At 43.7% G+C, this 26,518-nt stretch overlaps 1 protein-coding gene across 4 annotated transcripts in view; it reads right to left on the reverse strand.

Moving 5' to 3' along the window:
* KCND1 (potassium voltage-gated channel subfamily D member 1) overlaps nt 1–26,518 on the reverse strand; it is a 476,956-nt gene that overhangs the window by 262,771 nt on the left and 187,667 nt on the right. The gene's annotated exons all lie outside the window — the stretch shown is intronic.

A 26,518-nucleotide genomic window follows, 5' to 3' on the forward strand; every position in this document is an offset into this window, starting at 1 on the left:
TGAACATTGGCCTCGTGTATGTAAGCACCACGCGCTCTACAATGTGGAGCAGCATGCTTAGCTTTTCAAGTCAAAAACAATTCAACACAATAGCACCCACTTTTCCTAACAAGTGGACTTACTGTGCAACGTTAATAAGCAGAATTGCTGATCTGCATTAATGCATGTATGTTGGCGTTCGAAATGTATTGCTATAGAAGGATACTGCATCTAAGTTGGAACCAAAGAGTGACCAACGAACAAGAAAAAGGTTGCGCACAGAAGAAGACGACCTGATGATGCAGGCAGTGATGAGAAGGAAACTGGCACTGTTTGGATACATATGTAGGATGGACAACAACAGGAACATTAGAAGTGTTGTTGTTGTTCGGAAACATGGAAGGTACCGGAAAGAGAGGAAGACCTCACAGGGAATGGCTTGACGACGACACCACAAGAGATTGGTGCCGCCACTTGAGCATATTGGCACAAGACATGAGGAGAGCGGAAACAAATGACGACATGTGCAGTGGACACCTGCGGGACTATCTGCCCATGACTCGATTGTTATAATGATGATGAATGTTGAACTTCTTCCACACTATACATAGCCAACCGTGATAACCAGAGGTGTGGAATACTAAATTAGTATTCCATCAACCAAATGTGCTATCGGCTAACTTGGGTCTTCCTTCACCCACTTACTTCACTCTGTTTCTCTATTGCACCAGAGCTAAATGAAGATGCGCTTTTAAAAGTTTACAAACTCTTGGGGTGATGTATTACTTTGAATTACCACAAGTAGGTGTAGATTGAGTATCAGATTCAGACACGCACTGAATGCGCGTGATGTTGCACGGGCGTCTTAATGGGAAAAATAAACGCTGTGGGAACATGAGAATGATGTAAAAAACGTCAGTAGAAAAAGAAAAGGTGCCAAACCATTTATGGTAACAAGAGACAGACATGAAAATTAGATAAATGGAGAGCAGCTAAATGAAGATGAACAGTGTATTAAGGAATCGCCTACTTAAGTGCAAAGCCACTCGAGATTAAAGCCAACTGTGAATTTTATTTTATTTATAGAGGCATAGCGCCGTTGTTTTTCAAGATATTGTACTCACCGCAGAGAACCGTAGGAACACGACCAGCACCGCACTCCACGGTAGCTGGCAACAAACTGTGCCTGCCACACGCCCTCCCGCATGGCCTTGTGGGAGCCTCGGTACCGACACAGTTATTTTATTTTAGTTTTCTGAATCGGAAGACGAACCGATGACGTACGTGTACGTCGTCGGAATGGGAAAGTGTGAAGAGATGTTGTCCAGCCGTGGGTGAAAGTGGTCTTCAATGACCTCTAACAAGGCGGGTTCCTCTGCGACGTAGAGCCCCATGATGTGGGCACGCTGGGAGAACAACGCGCGACTCGAGACGATTAAAATATACGTTTCGGAAATCACTGAACCACCTTCACTGACCAGCTTGGCGAAGCATAGCTCAATGATGACCACTTGAGGGATGGCGTTGGCATGTGGAGACCTTCATCCAACAGTCGATTCAGCATGATACGAGGTAAGTAAACATTATTGCAGGATTTTTTGTGTGTTCATCTCACCTCTAATTATTCCAATTCCTTTCTGTTAGCATACCCGGTGTAATAGCTCACTTTTATTGATGCCCACTTATTCAATATTAATACAGCTCGGAAGGCATTTGGTATCTAATGCTGGGTAAACCTGTGCCCTACGTAGGCTGTAAGAAAAAATGTAAACAACACACAAGCAATGCGCTGCGAGGTCGGTTTCAAGTGTGCCTTGAAACTTTTCGAATGAAATGCACTCTGTGGAATTCTGCAAATTAATACACAGCATTGTTTGTGAGTGGCATACATCATCAGCTCATTAAGGTCATTGTCAAATGTTTACATTTTTTGCTCAATCTGATGGTCTTCAACGAAGAAAATATTTACATAAATACATTATATCCAATGATATGGAGTTATTATTTTACCTTTTTCATAACTATTGTATAATTTAACCCGAATTGTATGTTTATCACATGCTATTTTCAGAGCTATAATTTTCTCAGATTCATGCAGAACCAATTTTTATTTGTGTGGCTGCTTCTTTTCATGCAGTCATTGGCGCCCAGGCTGAGACAACCGACCAAGCAATGACCTGGATTCAAGCATCGGACCTCAGTGATGCCAGCCTGGCACTCGCAACCACCCAGAGCCACCTATTTTTGCGAGATATTTCCCCACTGCTGACAAAAAGTTGACAACCTCTGACAATGTGCTGTGCTCTGGATCACCACCCCCATATCAGCAGTGGACCCGCCTTCACGGTAGGTCAAACAGTGCTTTCGCCCGTGAAGAAGCAGCCTGGGCTCCTGGCCACTGGAATGTAACCCGTCCCCACCATCGCCTCAGGCCCACCAGTGGAGATTTTGCGGCTGTCTCGGGTCTCCTCGCTCGAGCAGAATTGTACGGGTTTGGGTGCAATTACAAACATTTGGCAAGGACCTGGGTCGGTCTGGCAAGATTGCTCCGTCTTGGCAGAGCTCATGGAAAAAAAAAAACACAGATGGAGCTCTCTGCCAGGGTTAACTGTTCCTCCACCAATCAGTAAATTGCATTTTACGACTTGTTTAAGTATTGTCGTCGTCATCATCAGCAGCAGCCATGATATATCCACTGCTGGATGAGGGAATCCTCATGTCGTCGCCGTTCCTCGTGGTCCTGCGATGCGTCGACCATCTATATCGCTCCTGATTCTGTGAGCTTTTCCCGTCGCTTCACCTCTGCGGTGGTCGCCCTCTCGGGTGTGCTTCACTCCCTTGACCGCCAAGTATCCAATGGCCATTATCCGTTTCACTAACGTCTCCTCGCCAAGCTCGCTTACGTTTCCAAACAGTACACACGAGGTCTCCGTCGCCTTTGTTTGCTGTTGAGCAAACTTCCTGCACGTGACTATTGTTTTGCTCATTCTTAAATAATTCCCCATAATATATGTACATCGATTGTCATCATCAACAAATCATAGATTGTTCATGCATCATACACACTTGATCTTGTGACATTCTAAGTTGTTTACGTGGCACGATATGTGAATTTGGAGGATATCATTCGTAATACCCATCCCTATGCAACTTTAATCCTTTGACCAAATCGCCGGGATTACCTCCGATCTCAGAAGCTAAGCAGGTTACAGCATGAACAGGGCTTGGGTGGGTGACCACCATTCGTAACTGAGAGGTGCATTGTGATTCTTCTGCACCGCAGTAACCAGCATGGTAAAGTATGTTTACATAACCTTCAATGCCAGCAAGCTGTGAAGAGATCCTCATCCAGCGGTGTATTGACAAAACAAACTTTCGTGAACCAGGAATACCTGAATAATAACACTAAATAAACTAACTTGAAGAACATAGAATAGGATATTTGTTTATGTGTTCTCAACAGGGCCACTCTTGCAGGTAAAAGCTTATTTACAAGATGGCCCCTGTTTTTTTCTTTGAGATTTTTTACTAATTTATTGCAGGTGGCACATTAATTCGGCTAAGACACCTCTAGCATACAATGGTATAGCTTTGTGAAGCAGCTTTGTGGCGATATTTAACATTCGCTGCTCGGCAGAAAATCAGGTTTAATGGGACCTGCATTTTGATGCTGCGCCAACGTGTCAAGGCGGGGATTGAACCATTGAGCGTTGGAATTGGAGGTAAGTGCCTTCATCTCTGGAACCACTCTGGAATTACCGTATTCCAAACTCTCTCAGCAATTAAAATAACCTTTAACTCTCAGATACAATATCTTTTCAGTAAAATGGCACACCTTATTTGGCTTCATATTTAAAAAGGTTAACCAAAGAGTCAAAGTAAAGAATACAGTTCGAGTGGTGCTTGGAGATATATAAACGCGCACACACATATTTAGAAGCTTTCATTAAGCTGATATTTTGAGGACTTGATGCGGTACTGCAAGTTACAATGCATGCGAGCTTGGCTAGCAACACATAAGTGGGATTAGGATTTCAGTTCATGATTGTGGGATTGAGATAAGTGCACTGCCAATCCATTAAGCATGGCATTTGGAGCTAAGCACGCCACTGAATTACACTGCATTGCATAACTTGGATTGCACATACAGTACTTGGAATGAAACACACATGCAATGCCTTATGCAATTGTACATTTCATATTATGGTATTATTATTAATATAATAATATATTTTTCACCCAGGATAGCAGCAAGTTATACTCAAAACCTTTTCTGTTTTAATGGTTCTTCATTGAGTAATTTTGAGTATAGAAAGAGACAAGAATTTCCAGAGAAAACACATGTGTATGAGTACAATGCAAAACAAAAACCCATATAGGATGGTTGAAAATCCTACTTGCTGCACTAACCTTGAAATACAAATTTGTAGCAAAACAGGTGGGTGTCTTAAGCAATGCATGTTTTATTTAGGTATGCACTGCACCACCAAGTGTAAGTGTCATGCCGAGTGGGCCAGTAATGAGTGTTCATGTATAAGCAATGTCTTAGACATGCGCTGCGCATGCAAGATGTTACAATATGGGCAGTGCTATGGCCCAGAGGTAGCGCTTTCACCGTTTGTTGCAGAGGCTCACGGTTCAAATCCAGTGGTCATCCCGACAATAACAACGGTGACACTATGTGCCGCCTGCTTCCCAGTGGACGTGGAATTATTTAACTCCCAACATCATTTCGCAAGAGTGGCCAATTGCGTGCCGGTGTCAGGGTCCAAATTTGCCAAATTAGAAAATGAATTAAATTGGGATTATACGCAGCAATCATCACCCCCTGTCGGCAGACTAACCCCCCAGGCTACTCTTGCAAATGAGACTTATCCTTGGTCTCTCGAGCATCTCACATAGATGAGCCAAATCATATTCAAACCTGTAACTTGAAGTTTAAATGCAAACTATTTTGCATACGAAAAAAAAGCGTTCATACCTTGCCCAAAAAACAATCGTAATAATATGTCTCTAGGTATTTTATGTGCAATCTGGAGCTGTCAAAAATTTAACCCACCCATGAAAATGAGAAGGCCAAGATAATCTCGTTAAGAATTTCCACTACAAAATATTATATACTCTACTTAGCATGCAACAACCGTACTTGCCAGGGCAGGCAGGTAAATTGCAGCAAGCTGCAATAAAAATTCATCATGAAACTTCCAGATTTGCTGTGAATAGCCTCTTTTGTGGCTATGAAGGCCGGAACACGTGTCACTCCAGCGACCTCATTATCACAAGAATGCATCCTTGAGATTGTCCTCACCTCTTGCGTGCGCTCTCTTTGAAACGAATGCTTCTGTTCGCGGCAGTGTGCACATTGAACCATAACCATTTACGGAACACCCACACAAATCCTACTTCGTTCCGGTTGGAAATAAACATTTTTTTCGTGGTACAGGTCCCCAACCTTTCTTCAAAAGGTTAGCCACACAAGTCAACGTCGCATGAACGAGGCATAGCGTCGTGCGCACCGCCTCCTGCCAGCCCGCCCGCGCGCCCAATCCAAATATCTTCGTGACCTTCGGTGGCTCAGAGTGAAAACATCTCTCCCATTAAGGGCATTTGAACCTCGCCACGCCCACTGTAGCCCACGTGCCCTACACCAGCGCCCCCCATCTCCCAAACCCCTCTCTCATGGCTTTCATACCAGCCAGCCTTTGCATTTCCTAACACTCTGGCAGTCAGAAGCATGTAAGAATCTTCACGCCATGCGCAGGTCATGGTCCGTCGTTGTTTGCTTTTGTATCGGTGCGTAATCGCATCACAAATGTTATATTGATGCCTGGCCATGGCGCAGTGGAGTGGGGAGCCATGCACATTTCCACTCGTTTCTCATAGCTGCCCCCCCACTGGTGCTCACCTATTTTTTTTAACAGAGCTGGCAAAGCCCTGCCAGTGCTCCTAGCTTCCCTGTACGGCTGCCACTCAACCTGCTGCACTATGCACCATCTCCTACTTCTCATTCCATGTTTTTTTTCGGTTTTTGAGACAATGACCTTTTCCTTCACCGTGTCTCTCCGCTTCTCTATATGTCGCTGCGTCTCTCAATTGAGACGACTTCCATCCCGTCTAGTGTTCGATGTTTGACGTCCAGTCAGATCACGGTCTCCTTCTTCCCCGAGCACCTCGCAGTGTTCCGTCCATCACCGTCCTCTACAGCTGGTCACCATTCACCCTGGCCACCTATACAATATATCGCAGCTTCTTGCAATTGACCACGACTCTGTGTCCTTGATTCTTTGTCTGCGTCAATTCTTTCCCACACTTCCATGCACATTGCTGCTCCTTACAATACATTTTCAGTATTCTCCCGAGGCTCTCCTTCCGAAGGGGCTGATTCTTCATCTGTGTTAAGGGTCCACATTTTAACATCCGTAAATCGCTCCTGAGTACACCAAGGAGCTCAACAGTTTATTCCTTGATGTTTATGACATTTCTCTACTTTTCATAATTGTATCCATGTACCTTCGCCTAGTAAATATGAGATCTAACTGCTGACTTCCCCCAGGTGGCACTGTGGTTAAATTTTGCTAAATTCACAAAGAGAGGTTTGCAAGTTCAGGTCAGAAGTCGTCTCAGTCCATCATCGCTCTGGGGTCATTAAAATGAGCCAGCCCTCTTGTTAGTCAACGGTGGTCGTCTGTCCTCCACCATAGGAATATATCATTAACCACCATGGGATCAGGGCCACGATCAGGGCCACGAACAGGGATGAGCGCTGGGTCACTCATGTCCAGAGCCATATCGGGTGTTGTGTGACTAGTTCCCGTTGCCACAATGGGCCATGAACGCATGTCCACCAGCAGCACCTTAAACTGTTGCTCATACCGCGGGTGCTACGCTGGTGAGATATTAACTACCTCGCCTGGAATACAGGAGGCCTTTATATTTGGAGTTTGCATATTCTCTCTCCCCGTGGTCACGTGGATTTTTCTTCGGGTCCTCCACTTTTTCCCTCCACATTTAGAATCAACACGCGTTTAGAGTATTTGGCCGATATACATGTCCACGTGATAGGCCACTTCCTTGAACTCTCATTTGTGGCCAGGTCGCTTTCTGGAAAAGAGCTACATAGCTCAGTGGGCCTTACTTAGTAAAAGGAAAAAAAATAGTTTAGATTAGTTTACCTTGTCTCCAATCAGATTGCCCACGATAGCACGACGGTGTAAACCTTCTATCTTGACTTGCCTCCTACATCACCACTGAGCAGTGTGTGGGTGCAGTCGTGCTTGCTTCTGTATATTACTTGTACGCGGGCACTATACGGTGAAGAGACATGCTGAGATAATCATTATTGACTTCAACCTGAGGTTCAGTGGGCGAGAAGTGCATCAAGGGAATGTTTGTTATAAATGACTGCAATGACAAAGCAGAGCTGCTCAATACCGTATAACCTGTTTAACACGTAGGAGGCTTTCGCGACCAATATCATCCATAGTAGAGGTTTTTGTGTTAGATCGCGTAAATATATAAATGTGTCGTTAAAACCCACCACCACCCGGAACAGCCAACTAGTAAGGGTTTTCACGTTTCAGTTAGACTTCTCCACAAATCTGGCTGCCGCCTGACGAAGCTAGTTGTAATTACTGGCGAAACGTCGTACTCAGATTGTAAATGATGTGGCTTGGCTCTCCAACACACCGGTTAGTGCTGTACTAGTGACCAATTGGCATGTTCTGTTTACGTGACAACCCTTACTAGTTGGCTGTGTCGGGAGGTGGCCGGTTTTAACGACACTTTTATATATTTACGCGATCTAACCCAAAAACCTCTACTAACACTGTATAACCTTTTGTAGATTCCATGAAAGACGGAAGTTTGTTTGTTCGTCAATACTGATTATAATTCTTCTGATTTACAACATACCGCGCCGGTCGTAATTTACATAAGTGTCTCAACAGTACAACAAAGCACACGTGGCATTCTACAAAAAAATGTTGTTTGGTTAGGGGACTCACGAACATTATCCTACTTTGAAAGTATTGTCACAGTTTCGCTTTGATTAGCTCTTTTCATCGTAGTTTCCATAGTACACGGTTTGTATTTAGCCCAGTTAGTGAAGCTGAATGGCCCTTGATCATGAGACATACCCGCCACATCTCGGCGAGAGCCAAGTCAGCCAAACACCATTCAGCAGTGGTAAAATAGCCTCCCACCCCCCCCAGCAAACACTAGCCCCCACCACCCCCTATGGAAAATCAATAATTATATCAATTATGATCTCCATTCAGCATTATGAGTCAATCCAATAATTGATCATTTTGTCTTGGTTTATCGGTCTTTTATTATTGTATTTTTTTCTCAACCTCATTTGTAACGTTTTGTCCACAATTCAATGTGTGCATCGTGCGCATGAGAATTGATTTTGAATCGTCTCGATCCCGGGAATGTGGCAATGAACATAACATCTAGAATTGGTGATGGACTGCGAACACAAACGGCCACCAAGTCAATGCTCGTTAGGGTACAGCAATTTATTACCTTACTTTTATTCAGGAGTTTTCAATCTCGGATTTTATTTATTTTGCAAATCATGAAATGGCAGTCAAATTGTTTTTGGAATGACACGAAAAAATACGAGAGTCCATCCTGGGCATGCAATGATGCAATAATTAATTGCTGGAAAAAATGAATCCTTGTGTTCATGATGCATGCATTGCATCAAATAACTCAGGGAGAAACGCGTCACGACTTTGTGAATGGCACCGTCACGTTAAATTTAGACCAGAGCAGAAAAAAAAGCATTTTCAAACAAAAAATAATCATCGAAGAGAATATATTCTTGAAATCAAACCACGAAACACAAGTTGTAACAATCCAGCAGATTAGTGGTGCAAGGGCCGGATGTGATGGACTGGTGGCATTGACGTTAATTTTCGCTTGATGAATTTGATCGGCTTGTGGCTCAAGAGGTTATATTCTAGGGTAAATTTTTATTTTATATAATTTATATAGCCATCTGACAACCTGTTGAGATATGGCATCACAGAGCGCTAGACTCACAACAGCAGCATTGATTTTTCAAATCCCAGCCAGGGACTCATTCGTCCGGGGTCATTAAAAATTAATAAAAATGTACAGTGTTTGTTCTGTGGCGAGACTGGCCCCTGCCATAGTAATGATGCATTTCCATCAGTGGAGCAGGACTGCCAAAGGAGATTCTAACTGAGGAGAGAGACGCTGGCTTTATTTACTCGCTCACATTGGCCTATTCTTTTTAAATTATGCTTTCGGGCCTTGTATATCCCGAGCGGAAGGCAGCATTTGGTATTATATAATGGGAACAAAGACACCCGAAACTAATGGCACTCTACAACCTCACTGAACAGCTCCCGGAATCCAAAAAGCTCACCTCCGGCAAAACGCCTCTGTGGTGAATAAACCGACTATCCACACACTCACTCGGCAGCTCAGGCACCTAATTAAAACAATAGAAACCCGCGAAAAATGTTTCAATCAATGTGTACTACTTGCTGTGACATGTGGTCATTATTAAAAGATATTGATAAAAAACTGAAACGTGCGCAGAGAAGCCACGGAGAGGCGCACGCGTGCAATCGCATTGAGAGACGGAGAGGAGGAAAACATGGATTAGAGAGCAGTGGTTCTCAAACGGGGGTACGCGGACCCCACGGGGTATGTCTCAATGTCCCGGGAAGTACGTGAGGTGGTTTCTAAATGTGTGAAATTGTATCACATATATATGAGTCACTGGTGAATAATCGTGTATGAATCTGCTAATATACAACTACGATTACATTTAAATCCACATGGTTTCCTGGAACGATATAAAATACCTCTGTAACTCATCGATCCTAACCAATGTGGTTTGCAAGAGTAACCTGCGAGTGGAAACACATTACGTGACGCATGCAGATCATCCGCTGGATTTGTTACCAGCTAGTTAGGATAGACCTCACAAAATGGACACTTGGTCTAAACATTGACGTTCGTTATTCGTACATTTATTTCTCAGAACCACGTTGGTTGGGCCTCGTTTGAAACAAAACTCAACAAGGGGGTACAGTGGTCAAAAAAAAGGGTTGACATTCACTGGGCAAGAGAAAATGTGCAGGTTAATGACCTCATTTAAACATTTTAAGCAAGGTGGACTCGGGAAGGACATGTCACTGGAAAGAATGACGGTGAAGAATAATAATGACGGAGTGACAGCCGAGGATTGTAACGCGTACCAAGAGTATACAGGTGTGCAGGTGCCAGATGGGTCGCTGCATGGCAGGATCGCGATAGGCGGTGGCGGCTTGGGGAGGCTTTCATCCAGCAGTGGATCGATCATGGATGATAGTGACGATAGTTTATTTTCATTTTCGCACGTACAGAACGGCGCTTGCATTCGGAGCAAATAGACGCGCACTTCGAAAGCAAACATCTCTTCACGTTTACTGGGCGAGCACTTCACAAACTGTTCACAAATCGTATTAGTTTTCAACCTTTCCGAAATTAGCTCGTTCATTTCACGTATAACAAACTCACATTCAGAAGCCAAAAAGTGGAGTTTACTTGTCGACGGAGCCATTAAGTATATTTGTAAAAATGATTCAAACACGTTAGCACGCTGTCTCCCACTAAACTTGGAATCAACCTTACTGCGATTGCATTTTCTTCAATGTGAAATATTCTTCGACGTAACGTTCACAAGTTGTTGATGCAAAAATAATTTCAGGCAGTGCAGTACATGAATTAAGTTCAAATTATATTGAAAACAGTCTCTAGGCAATAATACTTAATTTGATCTGACGTTCATATCAGTGCCGGTACAGACAACCGTGTGGATTTAAGGACTGCAACTTTTAAGTAAAAATAATAATAATTCCGAGGTGATAATTTGGTTTTAGTATACAAAACAGTACCGTACTGTTCTTAAAGAAACTTTACCAAATAGGTGACATATTGCATTTTGAAAGAGAGAAGGGTGACAGAGTACAACATCAAAGCGGTCTTGTTGTGCAAGACATCATTGGGGTCACATTAGTGGTGACCTACAATGGTAGGGCCAGAGGCATCACCTGACGAGTTGAACCAATACGAGGCAAGGAAGACATTAGACTCTTATCAGGAAAGTGTTCTCATGGAATGACTATAATACCGTGTATTATAGTCATTTCGACTGCAACACAAGCTGATGATGATTGCTTGTGTTGCAGTCGAAACGTCGTGAGAATTTTATTGTTTTATATTTTTATTGTTTATCACACTTGATGATGATTGCTTGTGTTGCAGTCGAAACGTCGTGAGAATTCTATTGTTTTAGATTTTTATTATTTATTTTTCCCTTCTACGTGACTTTACCGAAAGAACCAAGAATATGAATCCCTGCAGTCACAAAAGCTTTAAATAAAATATATATAAAAGTTAACAAAAAACATATAAAATTTCAGCACTAAACTGTCGCGAATCTTGTGCGTTTACTCTACAACCAAATGGTGTGCCGAAGTAGTAACTATCTGGCACGTGTTTTTTTCACGTGACAAACGAAGACAATTGCTTGTATCGGGTGGTGGTGAGTTAACAACACATTTAGATGAACGCTATCAAACCCACGTAACCTTCATTACGAGCGCTGAACTGAAATGCATTGACTATTTTGTGCAGTCTCTGGCAAACCGATATATATATTTTTTTATACATTTAAACGTTGACAGACGAGACAAATCTACTTTTTTCCCCTCTCTCTTGGGTTCCCTCCCATGATTTCACACAAGTGGCAGTTGAGTGCTGGAGAGTAGAGATAATCCCCCGGGCTAAGCCACACAGGTAGCTGACTCATCACGGGGGGTTAATTTCAGCACAGCTCGGGAGAGGCAGCACTAATACTCCAATATATTCATCTACCGGCATGACCGACTCACAGTAGACGTTATAAACAGGGTCCAGAGCCAGCACCGGCTCACGATACTTGGCTAACAGCGCCGCTTTCAAATCAAGATAATGTATGTTCTTGGTTCTTTTGGTAAAGTCACGTAGAAGGGGAAAAAAAGGACGCTGTCTTTCCGACAGCTCTGTTTCTTCACCTGAGGACGACTGCTTGCGTTGTAGCCGAAACGTCGTGAGAATTGTATTTTAGGATGTTCTATTTTTATTATTTTATTATTTCCCTTCTACGTGACTTTACCGAAAGAACCAAGAATATGAATCCCTGCAGTAACCAAAGCTTTAAATCGAAAGATGTCTGTTGAACCTCTTTCACACCGTACGTAGCCAACCGTGATAAATCCGAGGTGCGGGGGGAAGGACAATAAGCTAAACACAAAAAGCAGTTGTAAAGAAATGAGTTTTCAATCGAGATTTAAAAAGAAGCAATGTCTTTGGAACCCTACCCGCCTGGTTGATTGTAATCAATATGAGTTGCACAACAACAACGACATTTTGTCAGCAAATTGTTATCGCCGTACGTAGCCAACCGCGCTGAATCTGAGGTGCAGGGGAAGGCCAACAAACTAAACACACACAAATAAAGTTCTAACGAAACGAGTTTTTATCTCTTGATGATTTAAAAGTGCATAGCTCCAAAAGGACATATCCACTTTCATGCAAATGAGTTTGCAAATGTGTTTGCATAAAAGTGTATAATTTGTGTTACAACTGGAAAAAAACGCACAGCTCCATTTGCTTCCTAACATCGGAAGGAAGAGCATTCCGGACGGCCGCAGGAGGGCACTGGATCGAGTGCATCAAGGTTGACTGCGTTTCATTTTGCAGGACCAACGTTTTTGACACCGGGATTTTCGCCTCTTTGTATTCGTTACCTTTTACGCGAGCGATTAGAATGATGCATTCAACCTTGCACACGTTGTGTGATCCTCGCGTCCCTCTGTCTATTGCTGGAAGGGAATGATGGGCGATGGCCAAGAAAATTGTGACGCAGGAGTGGCAGCCAAGGAGTGGAAGCAGACTTAGACGACGACTATCGAAGGAGACGGAGCGATGGAAATCAGCTCTTGCGCCAGTGCTGGGTGGAGTGTTGCGTCGCGGAATCATGAGATATGGCCCGATGGCTTGGGGAGGGTGGGCTTTGTCCAGCAGTGGATTCATCGTTTAAATCGCTCGGCTACCTGTGACTGCAAGCTGAAAGCTTACTGGGCAATATATGCACAATTAAAGCAGTCAACCTGCCTGTACAGCCCAAAGAGAGAGCGTAAGTCTAATGGTGGTCCAAAAAAAAAACCTTGAGGGATTTCACCAAAGTCATTTGAGGTCAATTCATTCTAGACAATGATGTATGGCTCGACTGTGATTGAGGATTCCAAAATGTAGAAAACAGTCAGTGCGCCCAAATGTAGGTGGTTACATTTCCAAGTATTTGGTGTGATAAAAAAAAATCTAAAATAACGACCGAAAAAAAAATACCCGTTACCCTCAGAGGTCACCGTTTCAATCTCCCGGAGTGGCGATTGAATCAATTCGCACGTTTCTTGATCGCCCTCCACCCAGCCGATCAGCAGGCTGTGTGCAGTGGGGAAAGTGTGGGGACTCCCATCTCGCCAAGAGATCTGGTAAGCGTGGAAGAGTAGGCCAAATACCCTTTAGAGGGGGCTCTCTGCAGCTCCCTCTAGTGTAGCCTCCTCCGCCAGCAGTGGCATGAGCAAGTAATTTCAGGGCTTATATTCTTTGGTTTTTTCGGTAAAGTCACGTAGGTAAAACATTAAAATTAATTAAAATAAAATAAAAAAAAAATCACGACGTTTTTTTTACTTGATACAGCTGTCGGGCTGTGACGGTTCCACCTGAAGACGGAAGCTTGTGTTGCCTCCGAAACGTCGTGATTTTTATTTTATTTTACTTTTATTAATTTTAATGTTTTACGTACGTGACTTTACCGAAAAAAACTAAGAATATGAATCCTTGCAGTCACGAAAGCTTAAAATCTAGAATTTCAGGGCTGTACCATTTCCTATTTACTTACAAACAGATAAAGCATACAGAATAATAAAAGATTCTCTCTCTCTCTCTCTAGCCCCCGAAAGCATTTACTCTCATTGCGGAGCCCGATTGTTTGATTTAAATTTTATTAACAAATTCCTTGTTCCGAAACATGATCTTGCTAAGCAGTGGAAATGTGTGCAATTTAAAATAGAGCGGCCGCTCAGGAATTAAAAGCCTCGGCGGAAAAATGCTCAGATCGAGTTATGGGCTATGAGGTAGCAATGTTACAGATACAGGACATACTTCACTCTTGCAAATATACCTGGAACAAAACACCCACCACCACCACCGCGTCTTTCATTTCAATTCTGTGGCACATTACCTTCTAGTACTTGGCCAGAACAGTCCACAGCATCATCCTTTGCTGTGCTCAGTACTTAGTCCTCCATCTGATCTGCTCGGAGAGTAATCCTCCACAGTATATGTGTGTGTATGTCACATTCTGGGCCATCCTGGAAGCCCCATCTGGCCTCATTGGCTGCACAGTGACCTTATGAAGTGCAAAGACGCTTCAGTTGGAGCCAGCCTATGCTCAACTTTGTCCCCATGTCTCAATGTCCGCATATCTACGTCTGTCTCCATAACTGCACGTCTTTGCCTCAGCCACAATAATAAGGGGAGGGGTGAAGTGAAAGGCTGATCCAATTTTCAGCGCCATGTATTCTTTTACGTCAAAATCATCAACTTCCTTTGATAACCTCTTGTAAAGAATGTATTTTATTTCCAAAAATATATACTATTAACATATCCCAGACTCGGCGTACCTTCTGTATAATTTTCACACGTGCAGCGCCGTTAGCATTACAAACCCATTCGTCTGTAAATCATATGCAGTAATTTAGAATCACTCATATCTTTCTCGATTGCAGCCCTCCAAAAAACACACACACAGTTGTGGTTCAAGAGGGTCCCTTGGAATATAATATCAGGGTGAATGCTATTCTTTAGGCTGACATGTTCTAGGTTTTAAGAAACATTTGTCTACGTGAATTGGCAGTTTGCATTTCATTGGTTATGGTAATAGTGGTTCATTTTTCACCGTACTACACCATCTGTAAGCATGAGAGACAATAATGGACAAATGCTTTATTTTTATTCGTGCGCTTTCGTGATAAATCTGCAAACAATACCGTGCAATTTTTCCAGAGTGGAGGCTTGCTATTATTTGTGTTTTGAAAACGATCTCATTTTTTATTGACCTCCGGGTGTTTTACGATCTGTTACTCGGTTTGTTTTAGATTCTCTATTTAAGGGCAAACACTAATTTAAATGGTTGTGTATAACTTCTGACTTTTTATTGCCCATTAAACACACGGACAGCACCGCAAATCAAGCATGACTATAAACTTTGCCGTAAATATGCTGCAGCGTAAAACAAAATGCACACTATATATAATTCTTAGGTTCATAAAAATCACACGTTTTTTATTTTTATTATTAATGGCCTTTTAAATAAAAGCCAGAAATGCACAATTTGGGTAAAAGCCCATCTCCAAATCACATCCACGGGTCACGTGCTTTCTGTGTACAAGTTCCTGCAGGACACACACGCAACTCTTATATGAAGACCCACACTTGAAAATCAATCAGTTAACATCCATTAATTACCTCGGCGAGAAGGCAGTGCCATTCCTCCTCTTCCAGAAGTTTTTACTGGAGATATATTTTCTGGTTTCAGTTAATACTGATTAAACCATAGCTTTTTTTTACGGCAGGAGATGTAATTTGGTTGCAATGTACGTCAGAAATGACCACGTGGAGATATCGGAACAAGTCACTGTTGATTCCACCCACGAATGCCGACACAAGAGGCAAGGCTACAGCCAACTTGGCCGCCTGTCAATCTCGACGCATTGAAACAAATTCGTCCAAGCTATCATTGAAATAAATACCAGCCTTGTATTGATGGTCGTGTTTTTGTAATGGTGAACCGATGACAAAAATAAAATTAAAATACATCCATTAATCCATTGATATATAACGTTATCTTTATGCCATGTATGAATGTATTGCTTTCATTCCAGTTTCCCTTTTGGAAGATCCTTCTTAGTTCATCACTGGGGCGTTCCACAATACCATGGCACGTGCTGTCTCTGACTTGCTGCAATATATTACAGATTTTATTAACCCCAAAGGGGTGATTGGCTACATCTTCCAATGGTGAGACGAAAATTCTAACTGCAACACCACCTGGGCAGATTGAATATGTAAGTAAGAGATATACAATGAATAACATATCACTCACGATGCATTCGTTGATATTTGTGTGACTTCAGCATTTATAAATGTACTGACGACTGACAGCACCACGTCATTTCCACAAATATGATTTTATTTTGTGCAAACTGTAAGTGCTTGTATTTGTCATGTTTTTTTTAATGGTTTAGATATTATTGACATGTCTGAAGCGGTTTCTCAGACACCGATACCAAAATCATAATACACATAGCAACACCAAGCCGCGTTGAGTGGCCATATCAATCTGCGACATGATGATGATAACATGTCAGAAATAAGTTGTACTTCTATAGTTTAAAAAGTAAATCGACTGATGTAGTTGGTCTGACGTCTCTGCAACGTGACCAGCCTCGAAGCACAGACAAAAGCATTCCATTCCAGATCTCACCTCGCACAACAGCCGAGCTACACACGTCTTGACGCGACATACAAATAACACCTCTGAATATAGCATTGCAGGTTGTTGGTTATTACTGGGGCATCGCAGTGGTGAGATGTTAACTACCTCGCCTGGTATACAGGAGGTCGTGGGTTCGATCCCGATCCCGACCCTGACGCCTACTGCATATTTGAATTTTGAATGTGCTACCCACGGTCACGTGGATTTTTCTCCGGGTCCTCCGGTTGTTCCCTCCACGTTTAGAAACACGTGTTTAGAGTATTTGTATTGCGATACATTTCTATGTGGTAAGCCACTTCGTTGAGCTATCATTTGTGGCCAGGTCGCTTTTGAAAAAGAGCGATATAGCTCAGTGGGCCTTACCTGGTGAAATGGAAATAGTATTGTTGAGTTTATTGTACATACACGTGTCCACATCTCAAGATGTTGCGCTGCAGCGGTGGCTCAATTATTTTATAAAGAGGAGGCATCCAGTCGGACATCGGCAAAATGAAAATATGAAGGTGTTGAGCCTGAATACAACACAATGGAGAACAAGTCTTGAGAGTAGGGCTTGGCGGAACCGAGTTCATACACGAACTCGAACTACACCGGAGTTCCGATTTAAAGCTTCCGTGACTGCAGCAGGGATTCATCTTCTTGGTTCTTTCGGTAAAGTCACGTAGAAGGGAAATAATAAAATAATAAAAATAAACATAATAACATTTATTTTCTTATGTTTTATTTAAAATAAAACTAAAACATAATAAAATTGTATTTTATTATGTTTTATTTTTATTATTTTATTATTTCCCTTCTACGTGACTTTACCGAAAGAACCAAGAAGATACACCGGAGTTGTTCAGTCATTGTTTACTTGGTATATCTGAGAGAGCTATTCACAGGCAGCACGGTGCAGCTTGGCTTCATTCAGATGGGGGTGGGGGGTGTGGAATGTATGCTCCGCATCTATAAACCCTTCTGGGTCCGTGCTTTTGAGAGGGCGCAACAGCTCATGGGCCCAGCCCCCAACGTTCACGTCGCTCGAATCGAGTGCGACACCGCAGAACGAAGACGCGCAGGTGACACGAGACACCGACCACACACAATCCACGGGGTTGCGAAGAGCGGCAACATTTGGCGGAGGGCCAAATAAGCTGGGAGGAACGCTCAGTCAACGCGTTTCCCTCCCCATGAGCAGCTCCGCCGCGGAGATGGAGTAATCTGCCACGCTTGGGTGGCCATCCGCCAGCCACGCGCATCACCCTCGTGATGTTTAAGTTGCGTCTACTGAACTCGATGTATATCAGCGTTGACGCGCTCCATCATGCCGATACGAGGGTCCGTGCAACGAGCACTGCTTCCTGCTCTCCTTCGTTTGTGGGACGCCGCCGCGGCGCCACGGTTAGTGTCCTGGACTTGCGATCCAGAGGGTCCCGTTGGCTTCATCTCCCAGCGTGGCAGTTGAGACAATTTTGCAATTTTCTTCAATTCTTCCTCCTCTGTCCACCACAGTTTACTCGATCGGCAGTACGCTCGTGGTGGGGTAAAGTGTGGGAACTCACACCCCCTCCAATACGTGCGACCAGCGTGGAAGAGTAGGCCAAATACCTCCGGGAGCTCTTACTGGTGGGGGCCCTTTTGCAAGCAGTGGTGCGAGCGAGAGATTGAAGTGTTGCACCTTTACGCTTACCCAACTGTGGGAAGTCAGCCAAGACATGTGGAACTTCTCTCAGTGGCTTGGGATATCCAGTATTGATGTGTAACCGCAGGGATATGGCGATTGTTTTCGTATTTTTTTACGGAAGTCTCCACTAAATTGGCGCACAACTTCTGCAAGCACATTATTTGCACAGTATTTCCATTTTTTCAAGGTCATGTTTCGTGCGTTCAAACGTTAATCATAATTGTGATGCGAAATAAATCGCAGCATTGCCTTTTTAAAACCCGACTGATCTTTGGGGAGCACCCTGTGACGTAATTAGTTGTCTACATGCCCGGAAAAATGTCTTTCACGCCCCCCCCCCCGCTCCACCCCATCGTATACACAGAATAACAAGCCGAACGTTACACCCAATTATACGGCCCTTCCCATCGTCAGCCCAGTCCCGCAGGAGCGTTAACAAGCAATCTATATCTCACCCATGCTCCCACGCGGGTGTACATTTTTGACAAATAGGTCACTTGGCCATCCGAATGCACCAGCAATAGATGGGCCACACTCGTGAGGTCATCTTATATTTCAAAGCCCAGGGGTTATGGTTATGGCCTGGCCGGCAAAAAACAACCATTCTCCAAAAGCAATGGTTTTCGGCTCCAGGACCAATATCTCACAGCGGCATACAATACCAGACACACCCGTCAACCGATATGAGACCGGCTTACCGATACACGTGCATTGCGTAGACGAAGCGCAGACACTACCCGCCGGGACAATGCGATGTCCGAGAAATGGAGAGCGAGACTGACTGCTATGAATAATTGATTTCTCGCTCTAAAAAATATAGGCTCATTTAAAAGTCGAGCAATCATCGGTGCCACAATGGGCTCTGTCTCGCTTGTCATTGAAAAATGTAGAGTAATAAATAAATAATATGGCGACATCTCGGCATACACACCCAGCATACTTATTCGGGTGTAACTCGCGCTGACGTCAACACTGCTTATTCTGTGAAGCCGGGAGGAAAGCAACTGGCGAGAGAGACGGAGACCAAAATTGACCGTGGAGTGGACACCGAGAGAAGGCGACAGAAGGAGCGGGAAGGCAGCGGAAGAGGCGGTAGCAACGAGACGACAGAGTTCAGAAGCTACGACTGGACAGGTCGCACTCATTATACACAAAGTACTTGCTACATATGAACTACAATATCTTTCCGATCTCGTCAAGGAGCACAAGCCATCACACAAACTCTGATCATCCTCGCAACAGTGGCTTTTGGCTGGCCATCGAACAATAACGGTCACCACATTGCGCACTAGCAGGTGCGCTTCTGCGGCCGTCTGGAACGCTCTTCCTTCCGATGTAAAAAATCCACTGGAGCAATTAACTTTTTTAATCTAGATTGAAAACTAATTTCTTTACAACTGATTTTTGTGTTTAGTCTGTTGTCCTTCTCCCACACCTCCGATTAGCACTGTTGGCTACGTACGGTGAGAAGAAGTTCAACATACATACAAGGAAAAGATAGGAGGTCTTGCCCCAGCAGCGGGAAGTTAATGGCTGACATCAACATGAGGATTTGCTTAAATGATCACCGCCATTTCTCACCGCGTTGTATTGTTTTACTGCCTTCCCATTGCACGTCGGTGACCATCACGCCTCTTTAAACGTACACTATAAATAGCGAGAAAACAAGCATCTGGTTGTTGATTATATTTACAGCAGGCGGATTTACAACGATAAGGATTCAACAAGGAAACGCCACATGTTTTGGACTGGTGGAGCATAGGTGGAGGAGAGCAGGTTACAGAGACTGGAGGGAGCCCCTGAAGGTGACACAAAGCCAGAAGGTGCGACACTAGAAGAGCAGGCTTAGTGGTGCTTGGCCTCCAGTTCTGTAAGAGTTGTGAGATTCAGCAGAAGGGAGGGATGATGAGACATTGCGGAATCATTGACGTCGGATTATTTTGCCATCTTGACCTTGACTTTTATGTATTTTCACAAGTGGCTGAGAACAGCAGTAAAGTTATTATACGTATAAATATATATATTAAAAGAATGCTGATTTCAAATTCAAACTTTTACAGTTATGCTGACCATTGATGGATGAAACAATCGCACCCTGACAGCAGTAGGAGTAGTGCTCGTGACAAACGTGTTGAGAAATCTGGGGGGTCAAGCATTGGTAAATTTTCAATGGAGCAAATTTATAAGTCTGCCCCTCCATCCATCAAATATTTCTCCGTACTTTATACTTATGAATCTTCCAAGTGCATGCCAACATTTTACACAGGTGCACACACACACACGTACTTGTATGACAACAGACTGTTGGGGCAAGTGCTGTTAGAGAGTAGTGTCTATGAAGGTGGACACGGCACACGAGGGGTGGGTGGCCAGCACCATCTCTGGCCATAGTGGCGATGGTCACACCACACCAGGTACTCATTTGTGGCCAAGTTGACGTAGGGGAGGCCCAGGACCAGTTCAGACAATCGTTTCTTGTGTGGACCGTGAGCGGGAAATCGAACTCTGGTCATCAGGTTCATAGCGCAGTGCACAACCCGTTACACTACCGCTTTCCATGAATGCATATATGGACACACGTGCACGAATAGACGCAGGGGTGCATGCATGCATATTTAAACAGGCCTCAACTAAGCCTTGTTTCCATAAATCAGGGAACGAAAAAGTTTTGTATCGCAATATTTCTCGACAAAAGGTCAAATCAGCACGAGGCACTGCTGATCTACAAATGGAGTGCCCTGAGACGGCAGTAGAAATCCCACATTCCTATGGGAGGAGGAAGCCTATGCCTAATTCAACTCCCTTACCACATTGGTCATCATGCTATGAAATCAAGAATGATCACGGACTGAAGTCGACCACGGAACCAGGATTTGCGTTTTACAGTCTTCATCTCTTTTTTACCCAAACGTTAATCAATTGTGTAATGCGTGTCATATCATTAGACAAAGCGTCCATTCAAAACCTCTCCCAGACCAGAGCATAACCCCATTATGTGATAAAAACGACTTCTGATTTCAAGAAAAATGTTCCATAATCAACACACTCGGAGGTGGTGATAAACCTCTCCGACACTTTCTGCTACAGATGAATGCCGGCACATGGCAGTCAAACAGGTATGTGATTCTCGAAGCTTCAATGTGGCTACATTTATTGCAAACCCACACTGTACACTTTTATGTGTCATAAATGTGACCGAACTAAGGCCAAGAACCCACTGCACCTGAACAGCCTTCGTTGCAATGGTGGCGGCGACCTGGATTCAAACCCAGCATCTCACGCGTGCCAAATCGATGCTCCAAACCGTTTTGCCTCCAACACACCCGTCCATAAAATCGCGAGTTTAACTCGCAACTTTATGATTTGCGGGTAATTTTGTCACCTACCAGGATATGCAACCTATGCAGCACACAGTTTACATTGTTTAACACGTCCGCTTTCATGACCAATATTATCCATAATCTGAGTTTTTGGGTTAGATCGCGTAAATATAAATGTGTAGTTAAACCTGCCGCCACCTGACACAGCTAATTAGTAAGGTTTGTCACGTAAACAGAACATGCCAAATAGTTACTACTTCGGTACACCGGTGGGTTGTAGAGTAACCCAAAAACGTCGATTATGGAATATACATTGTTTTGAAGATTTTATGTCATGAAAATAGCATTTTCGAGCAGAGAGTTGAAAAGATAATTTAATTAGAATGTAAGTGTACGAACAATAATATGAGATAACTTCACCTTGCATACGTCGATATAATCGCTGCCACATCGGAGGTGTCAGCTGCAGAGTGCTCAGGGGACCAGTATCAATCAATGAATATATTTATATCCAGGTGAGAGCCTGAGGAAATACAATATCTCTTCTGCTAAATAAGGAGGCTTGTTTAACTCTAAGGTGATCTAAGGTGATGGTTACTATTCATTTTTTTTACAATGACAGTTGTGGGTTATTCTTTTTTTTCATGCAGAAATTGGGATATGTAGGCTACACAATGACCTAGTCTTGTGAAAGGCATCACATATACATTAATATTCATTCTACAGCATGAGATATGGTGATATATACAGGATTTGAACTGTCATTCTATAGCTATCACCATGACTCTCACTGCAAAGTGAATATTACCACATTATTATTGAGAACATTTTGAACAATTCCTTATTATATGATACGAACTGTCAAGAGGAGCGGTGGCACAGGGGTTACAGTGTTCTGTGCCATGAACCTGGGTGACCTGAGTTCAATTCCTGGCCACAGCTAACAAGCCGTGACAAATCTGGCCTGACGACCTGAATGTGACATCATAGTGGTTGCTCTGCATCCACGGCAGCCGTACGAATAAATACGAAGTGAGAAATAATCACTTAACCAGCCCTGGCTAACACCAAACAGCAGTGACCAGCGTGGTGAAGTATGTTCAAACAAGCCACGTGACAGACATGGCATGAGGAGGCCTTCATCTTGCAGTGGAATAACAAAAGTCTCTGAATATTTTTTGTGACTATTTTTTTTCATTAATTGCCAACTGGAACTGGCATGTGGCACTGAGCACTTGGTTTTCAAGTTAAATCGTATAGTGCTGGCTATCATAGCATAACATTGCCACTATATATTTTTTCAGCATAGCAGGTTTATAGAATTGTATATTTTCCTTTAGGAGCGTGAGAAACCGATTCGACCAATTTAAACCAGAAAGTCACACCCTATACAAGAATGTCAAGCCTCAGTATAGGAGCTCTGCGCTGACAGAATACATAAAATGTGCACAGTAAAACAATTCATTGTCAACTACACCGTCGCATATCCGACTCGCAGGGTATTGAGGCATGGGCAGATTAATGAAAAAGGTCATACATGTGAACATCCATGGGAATTTCTGGGTGGTAAGTTGGTCAGGGCGGATATGTTACGGTTGGATATACGACGTATCTGCACTGAACTAAATGTCTGGTCAGATAGCACTGCTCATTCCAATATGCCTCCAGGGGGTCGATAAACAAACTACAACTGTGTGTAAAGTGAACAGCCGTTGCCCAGTGAAAAGGATGACCTCCACAGTAATGTGGAATTTCCACGGCAAGCTCAAAGTCGGCAGGAGAGGTAAGGACCACGCAGTCTGCTATGGGGCATGACTTCTTGAATTGAATAATGCAATGTAGGATTCCCGCTCTGAGTACACATTCACAATACTCGTGAACACGGTGCTAATATGCACAATTAGGATTCCGTCGTCCTCCACTGGTCTGTTGATTAACGTGGATGTCTCTTGGAGGAACAAAAGGTTATTTTATTTTAAACACAACCCTAAAACATGCGTGAGTCACAAACCTGCGCTTGCAGGCAGGCAGCTAGCTACAATGCGCTTTCGGCACGATGTCCGACGCTTCGCTTCACGCACTGGGAGCTTCGTCAGGAAACTCAAGAACTTTAGAAAACTCCCGGCACGTGCGGCGACATGGACGTCGCGCTGAAAGACACGCAGTGATGCAGCGCGACCTCCCTCCCTCCCACCCAAACAAAAAAAATCCCATCGGTGTCGGCTCATTAAAGCAGGGCATCATTCTTGCTCCTCCCACCGGGAGGCCCCGAGTTTTCCTCAGCGCCGTTTGCCTTTATTTCCCCCCCCCCCCCCCTGCAATGGTGTCCCACGATGCCCTTGCGAGCGAGCAAGCCAATACGTTAGCAGGCACAGCTGCCAAAACGGCGCAGTTAATCTGCGAGCGAGGGCAGGGCTGAAATATGGAGGCTCGGCAAAGCAGCTTCGCTTGCCCCGTGCTATTTTAAAACCCATTGCTTTACCACTCCAGTTGCGATTTGGTGAACATGAACATGCTCTGAGGATCGGAGGCAGCGATTCGGGCGTAGCAGGAGGCATTAGCCCGAGTAAATACCTGTGGCTAAGGCCCTCTCAGATAGGCTCATTCCCACAACAGGTGTCCGAGTGACTTCGCAAGGGTGACAGTCATTCGAGTCCATGCGAATGATTGTCGCCATAAAAAAAGAAAAAGGATGACGCTCGAAAAAACAAGAGAGCAACCGTTGCGTCGAGAAATGGGATTTCTATTTACTCAGAAAGAACAACAAAAACACGAGCTGTGGGGTGGACTGGGACTGCAATTGTTAAGAGAGAAAAACTAGTGGGGATAATGAACACAGAAGAAGCAACTGCAGCCCATACGCCTCTGCGCGGTGGCACGATGTAATTTTAATAACCACTGCATGGGCTTTGGAGACGCATTGTGAATACGAATTGAGCCCATTGTTCACATCCCACGTACACAATGGCCGAACGCTTCGCAACTTCTCTGGCTGGCCTACCGTGCGCACCCGAGCGTTTTAAACTCGAAGTCAAAGCGTGTCCACCCTGAAACGGGCATTGGAGGGCGCTCGTCTCTGCAAGTGGCCTTGAGCCAGGGGCGTGCATTCCACATTACTTTGCTCGTCGTCAGTCTCTCCAGATCGCTGTCGAATTCCCACAAGGCGGTGCTCATTTGATAAACCTCGTTGGGACGGCGGATTGTGCCGTGTGTGTGTGTGTGTTGAACCTTGACTGGGACTGATCCTCAGAATATCCTCATTGGGGGTCAAGTAATCTGCTAGAGCACCGCCCAGATGGATATGTATCTAAGTCCCTAATTGTAGATGATTGTAGCAAGACAATGGCTTATGGGGAAAAACACTTCCCTGATCTAAGTTTTTCATAAAAAGTAAACATTCATGTAACTGTCCATATTAATACTTGCTAATATTTGCCATTCCCCCCAAATTCGATCCTGATGATGCTGTCAACATCATGCGAAGAGACCAAGTATCCGTTCAGATATCTCAAAGAACAATGCATCCCTTCATATGAGAGAATGGCGACCGGATATCACAGAGCTCCTTTTGAGATCCTTTCAAATGACATCTGGCTCACACGTTCGAAGGCAGTACGTTCCTAAACACTTTGCATACGCGAGTAATGTCCGTTGCGTTAGAGTCAAACCAACATTCCGTTTCATTCTCTCAGGTGGCATTTCATAAAAGTACATGCAGAAACAAATTCAACTTGATTGGCGTTATTGTTTTGCTTGCATTCATTGGTGACCGAGCTGACGCCATCAAATTGCTGCACTTGAGGATGTGGTTAAATCACAGGCATCTGCCTGGATTCAAACCCAGGATCTCAAGTGCCAGCTCAGGGCTCTGACCTTTGAGCTACCAGGCCATATCTTGACAGCATGATCAGGATCGAATAAATCAACATTGTACTTTGCTCGCAAGGTAACCCACAAGGCTTCTCTATACGTCTATTCCTGCAAACGACCCACCTTGTGTATTGGAGGTGTCTAATTCCCACTTGTACACAAACCAGAGTCATGTTTTTTTGAAAGGGTGGCTCATCTATTTGGGAAGGCCTTGATGAATGTGACATTGACAATGTGGTGGGAATGATCTGATTGTGTGGTGTGCTCAAAGCATAACCTATGTTTAGATGCAAATGATTTATCGATTATTACTATTAAGTTTATATATATTTATCTTGGCTCATAGTTGGACTTGCTTACAGTAGCTGTGGTGGTCATGTTGACGAAGTTATAATGAAAGGGAAGAGTGTGAAATGAAGCAGGTTTCATGAGAATATTACATTTGCTCCTGCCTTGTGAGAAGTCCTATTGTTCCGTTCAAATGTCACAAATCTAAAGAACGTATATCCACGAAAAACATCAATTTACAACATATCAAACGTAATGCAGAGCAGCATAAGACACTTCACGGTGTAAATGCAATCCTCACTAAAATAGTATAGATTTGAAAATGTAAAAATCTTGTGTTCGCTTTTATCTTCTTTGCATAGATCAAGTCCTGTACGGATTAAACAAATGTCTACTGGAAAAATTCAACACTAACATTGCTACATTCGTGGCCCTCGTAATTATGCCTGGGATGGTCATGGTTTTACTCATGACCTAGGGTCAATCCTAAAAATCCAAATCTTTTCATTCATGACTCTAAAGCCTGCAAAATACACAATCATCAGTGGACCAAGTAATTCACCTCCTGTGGATTTTGACACTAAATCCCATAAAATAAATAAGCAAAGCCCATGGAGAACGGCTGCTGGTGGTATATTCAGACACACACACACCCTGCACACGGGATTGCATCACCCATTACACCCCAACACTTGTATTTGTTTCAGGCATTGAGAAGATCATTTGTAGTGCAACTTGGAAACCCCTGCAGTGTTTCTGCAGAAGCGC

Source organism: Lethenteron reissneri, chromosome 38 (genome assembly GCF_015708825.2).
Source record: "Lethenteron reissneri isolate LAM-NWPU_2019-01 chromosome 38, ASM1570882v1, whole genome shotgun sequence".
In the NCBI taxonomy this organism is placed as follows: Eukaryota; Metazoa; Chordata; class Hyperoartia; order Petromyzontiformes; family Petromyzontidae; genus Lethenteron; species Lethenteron reissneri.